Source organism: Eufriesea mexicana, unplaced genomic scaffold (assembly GCF_001483705.2).
Source record: "Eufriesea mexicana isolate 0111107269 unplaced genomic scaffold, ASM148370v2 scaffold794, whole genome shotgun sequence".
NCBI lineage: Eukaryota > Metazoa > Arthropoda > Insecta > Hymenoptera > Apidae > Eufriesea > Eufriesea mexicana.
Genome location: NW_016908953.1, coordinates 629,261 through 635,260, shown reverse-complemented (window position 1 = coordinate 635,260; position 6,000 = coordinate 629,261). Strand labels below are relative to the sequence as shown.

General features: G+C 35.4%; 1 protein-coding gene across 7 annotated transcripts in view; it reads left to right on the top strand.

The window, feature by feature from the left end:
* Window positions 1-6,000, top strand: part of LOC108546822 (rap guanine nucleotide exchange factor 2) — a 265,110-nt gene that overhangs the window by 189,992 nt on the left and 69,118 nt on the right. The window lies entirely within an intron of this gene.

Sequence of the window (6,000 nt, the reverse complement as noted above, 5' to 3'; positions counted from 1 at the left end):
TAAATATTAATTATATTATTTATATTTACATTGTATTATGTATATTTATATTAATAATATAAATATAATGTAATATTTTACTTAAAATAATATTTAAATTAAAATAACCCCTCTCTTGATGGTATTAGGTAAGGAAACTTATTATCGTAACACTGAAGATTTATGATAGTAAATCATTATCATAGACAAGAAGCATAATAATCGCATATTTATATTTATATTAATAATATAAATATAATGTAAAATTTTACTTAAAATAATATTTAAATTAAAATAACCCCTCTCTTGATGGGATTAGGTAAGGCAGCTTATTATCGTAACACCGAAGATTTATGATAATAAATCACTATCATAGACAAGAAGCATAATAATCGCGTCATTTGTTGTTGCACTCTAATCCTAAATTGATGAATGATCATGCGTGCTTTTTCCCAGGTTCGAGTATGCGAGTTATAGCCTTTCAAGTGTAAAAACGTGTTTCATTTGTTGTCTAAGTAGACCTGGCACAAATCCATCTTCAATTTATTTCTTATCCGCTCGAACCTCCGACAAAAAGAAAGAAGCAGAAGCGCAGTGAGATAACGACTTACATAACCTACTAGAGCCTTAAACTCTGCAGGATATAGATAGGAAACCCCTCCTATAAATCGATGTCGCGTTACATGCGAGTTTGACATACGAACCGACGTGTGAATGCAGATTAACAACCCTTCCACGAAGAGGAGAATTAATTTCCCTTAAAATCACAGTAACTCGACAAAACAACACGGTGTTCCAACACGAAACAACCGAACCAAGCTTCTTCAAATACAGAGATACGAGAGCATACGTTCAAATCACGCGTCATGACAGACCAACAACCCTCCCACAGAAAAATACACGGTATCACAGCACCGAACGAGCACCCCGACAAAAATTCTCCAAATATGGAAATACCGCACGCGATATTTAAGTCACGTGTCACCCATAGGGTCAACAACGCCACAAAGTAAAACTGTCATTCTCGAAACAGATCAATGGACTCTTCTCTCCCTTTCCCTCCATCGTTCTTCGACAGCGTGCGTTTGCAGCTTTCGCGTGCTTTTTTCCAATTCCTGCCGTCTGTCGACCGCGAACAAGGTAGGGTAGGGGCAACAACGGTCTATTACGGAGAAAAAGCGAGTATCCCGGATCGCGCGGGGTGGAAGGAACAGACGCAGACGAACAACGCGAATTTCTCTTTTTCCGACCGGTTTGTCCCACATTCGCAAACGCTCGCGCGGCGTTCCTCCGCTCGGAGCCGCGCCGCTACGCTGCTCGCCAACTATTCCGGACGCGGCAGCGATATCGCATAATGAAAGACAATGCTGTCCAGACTCGAGACGCAGCGTGGCAGACGGTTAATCGATAGTTCTCTGTGCCGTGTGTTATGCTCGCGTCGAGTTTTCGTGGCTCGCCCTCCTCGCGCTCTCCGGATCCGCTCCGCTGATCGCGATTACAAGCACGATTATTCGGGGGTGGATCGGGAAAAACGCGAAGCCATGCCGAGATGCTCTCGTGACCGAGGAGAGGAGGGTTGGATGATCGGCTCGCTGTGTTTCGGCTGGAGGGTGCTTTTGCACGGGAAATCGCTCGGGAAGAATGGAATATTGGAAGGTTGCAGGTTTTTCGAAATTTAGAGTAGAATTGGACTATTGTTTGGGTGTGGTGGTCGGAGGAAGTTTTAGGTAGGGGTTGATTTGGTCGGGAAGGGGGATGATTTTGGACGGGAAATCGCTCGAGAAGAATGGAATATTGGAAAGTTGAAGGTTTTTTGAAATTTAAAGTGCTAGAGTGGAATTGGGTTATTGTTCGCCGCGGTTGTGTGGTATTTGGATATGGTGACTGCAGGAAGTATTAGGTGAAGAGGTAGGCTAGTCAACGAGTTGGGGGAGGAGGGCGATTTTGGATCGGAAATTGATCGAGAAGAATGTGACATTTCAAAATTGGAAGTTTTTCGAAATTTAGAATAAAATTAGTTTAGGTGTGGTAGATGGTCAAAGTTTTAGGTAAATAATTAATCTAGTGAACGAGTGGGGGAGGAGGGTGATTTTGGATGGGAAATTGATCGAAAAGAATGTGATATTTCAAAGTTGGAGCTTTTCGAAATTTAGAATAAAATTCGGCAATTATTTAAGTATGGTAATTAAAGAAAGTTTTAGATAAAGAATTAATCTAGTCAACGAGTTAGGGGAGGAGGGTGATTTTGGATAGGAAATTGATAGAAAAGAATGTGATATTTCAAAGTTGGAGGTTTTCGAAATTTAAAATAATATTGGGCAATTATTTAAGTATGGTAATTAAAGAAAGTTTTAAGTAAAGAATTAATCTAGTCAACGAGTTAGGGGAGGAGGGTGATTTTGGATGAGAAATTGATCGAAAAGAATGTGATATTTCAAAGTTGGAGGTTTTCAAAATTTAGAATGAAATTGGACAATTATTTAAGTGTGGTGGTTGAAGAAAGTTTTAGGTAAAGTATTAATCTAGTCAACGAGTTAGGGGAGGAGAGTGATTTTGGTTGGGAAATAGATCAAGAAGAATGTAATATGGCAGAGTTCAAGCTTTTTCGAAATTTAGACTAAAATTGGGCTATTGTTTAGGTGCGATGGTTGAAGAAAATTTTAAGTAGGTAGTTGATCTGGACGATGAGTTTGGATACGAAATTGATCGAGAAGAATGAGATATCGAGAGGCTTGAGGTTTTTGAAAATTTAGAACAAGGATGCAATGTGAAGGTAATACAAGAAGGATTTTTAGAAATTGATCAGTTGAGTGTGTTTGAGAAGAAGATTGCTTCTGGTTGGGAAATTGTTTGAGGAGGATGAAGTATGAAGAGGGTAGGAGCTTCTGGAAATTTGGGTGAGGATTAAAATATATTGGTGACGAAGGAATATTTTTAGGAAATTGATTGATTTGAATGCTCTGTATGATTTGAAGGAAAGTAGCTTCTAATTGAGAAATAGTTTGAGAATAATAGAATATAGGAAGTGTCTTAAAGGCTTTTTCTTTAAACATTTATATTTGGGTTGAACGTAATTGGATATGAGACTTAAGAAAAGCGTTAAATAGAAAATTTTTCTGGAAATTTGGAATGAATGGAAAATTGAAATTATATTCCACATTCCCTGTCACGTAGAACCCTGGGATTTAAATTTTTAAAAGTAGCGTTTGATTAATTTGAGAATTTCAATTAGAAGGAATTAATTCAAAGGATGTGTGGCTTCTAGTGGAAATTATATATCAGGGAGTTAAAATCATGTCTCTTTTGTTATATTCGATAAAATGGAAAGATATATTATTCTTGATGAAATTAATTAAAATTTGAGAACGTTCTCAGTGTATTATTTCAATCGACTATTTCAGTCCTTAAAAAAGGAGAAAGCTGATAACTGATGTAAGTAATCCTTTATTAAAAAATTTAATTTTAATTTCATTTTTAAATAAAGGTACAGTTGCATAAAAATCACCTACCAGAGAATTTTCAACTAAATTTAATTTGCATAGCGTAGAATTAAAAACTGCATTGCGGTTGTTTGATCAAAGATTCGCTAACCAGAAGAAGTAAAATCGATCTCTTATCTAATTTGCTGGATTTATTCCCGTTAATCCGGTTCGACGACGCTCGAAAATCGCCTAAGTGAATTTCAAATATCCGACTGCAGTCGTTCCGACATTTAAAATTTATCCAAACTTTGCCGCGAGAGCTGGTTTCCAGATTTCCATTCTCAACGCTAATTATTTCGAACGAGCACCGAGCAGAACCGAGCGATTCGTGCTGCCATCTACGATACGATCCTCTGTTTTACCGACCATTCGTATCTTCCTGAATTTCCTGATCCATGGATCACGAAACGTATAATTAGCAATCGACCGTCAAATAAACTGCTTTTAAATAAAATTTTATCAATTTTCTTTAAATAAAAATTGTAACTCGTTTATTATTTATTCGTTATTTGAAATTACATTCTTCAAACATTTTTCAAATAACAAATTAATTAATTTTTCAATGTACACAAATTTGTGTTATATCGTATTATTATATTTCGAAGAATCGAACAGAAATATCGTTGGTTATTTTCCTAAATAATTTTGCGTAATACGATTTACAAATTCTGTCATTATTCGTCGTATCAGGATTGTTCGTTATTATCCAAAATTTTATTTTTCTTCATTCATATTCTCATATATAAAATTCACTTATTCAGTCACATATTAGAATTCTCGAGTATCACGTACATATTCCGCTTTTCCCGCTTATCGTACTTTAATCCCGCCTTATCTAAAATTCATCTTAGCTTTCTCCCACCGCGTCGGCGTCGCGACGATAAGACTTCAACAGAAAATTTCGAAACTGGCCGGAAAAACGACTTTTCTTTCCTGCGATTTTTCTTGAACGCGGCTAATCGACGGTCCACGAATTTTAAACGATGCCTCATCGTCATCGATTTAAAAAATGTTCCGGTGCCACGAAATCGAAATCCGAGGCGTCGCTGAAAATGCTGCAACTACGACCATGAATCATCATGATGCAGTCGAAAACTCACGGAAACTCGTTATCGAGTGACGACCCAGAAGCGATAAAAGACGTCTCGAATCCGATCGATGAAAATATTCTAGCGATTTCTGCAAACGATTCCTCAGGAATATTTCTTTCCGTTAAACGGATATAGTTTGATATAGGAGTGGGAATTTTTAAAGCTGGATCATTTGAAAAAAAATGGCGTCGTTGGCACCAATAAATGGTCAAAATGGCTGAGAAATATTTATTTTTATTTTTATATTTATTGAGGTGTTTGTACTTTCATGTTTATTATTATTATTTATTAATTTATTTATTTTTGTTATTATGGAGTTAGGTTTGGATTTTTAAAGAGGAACAAAGTAGCATCGTTGGGACCAATAAATGGTAAAGGCTATTAAATTTTAGGCTATTTTTATTTATATATTTGTAAAGACATTTGGACATTTATGTTTATTATTATTATTTATTAATTTATTTATTTTGGTTATTATGGAGTTGGGTTTGGAGTTTTAAAGAGGAAAGTAGTAGCATCGTTGGGACTAATAAATAGTATAGATGGCTAGACAGTTAGGCTATTAAATTTTAGGGTATTTATTTTTATTTGCATATGTGTTAAGATATTTTTAAAGCTCGGATTTTTTAAATCATTATGGAGTTAGACTTGGATTTTTAAAGGTGAACGAAGTTGGGACCAATAAATGGCCAAGGTAGTTGTAAAGTGAGGTTAGTTAATATCCGACTATTTATTTTTATTTATTTTTATTTTTGTGTTTATTTCGGGGACGATAGACTTGCGTTTATCTTTATTATTTATTTATTTATTTGCTTTTGTATTTGTGAAGTTGGGTTTGAGTTTTAAAGCTGAACAAAATGGTGTCTTTAGGATCGATGGATGATCAAGGTATTTGAAAAGTTAGGTTAGTTAATTTTGTACTATTTATTTTTATTTTTATATCCATAGAGACGTTTGTACGTTTACGTTTATCGTTCTTATTTCTTCGTTTATTTATGTTTATTTTGCGTAGTTGGAAATGGCATTTAGTAGAAACGTTTGTGAAATGTATCCGTACGAGTGGACTGAGCGATCGATTTACGTGCACTGATTGCGATTTCGCATTGCGCATTTGTCCATGTTTCGAAGAATAAAGAATGCCGTGGAAACAAACATTTCTAAACCGTGACTCATGTTTCCAGTGAATTCAGAGTGTATTTTTGTTTAACGTGATACTTTGTACTACGCGCCTTTTTTTTCAGTTTTTTACTGTTATCTTGTTCCTTAATGCGCCAAGCTTAGAGTTTCCGATTTCGTTGGAAAATATATCGTATTACATAAAACGATGCAACTACATAAAAATGACATTAGCTGCATAAATGTGGAACAGATTGCGCATGTATCGATAAAGAGAGAATTAAATGGAATAAATTAAACGCACGTATTAAATATAAAAATTTTAATTAGAA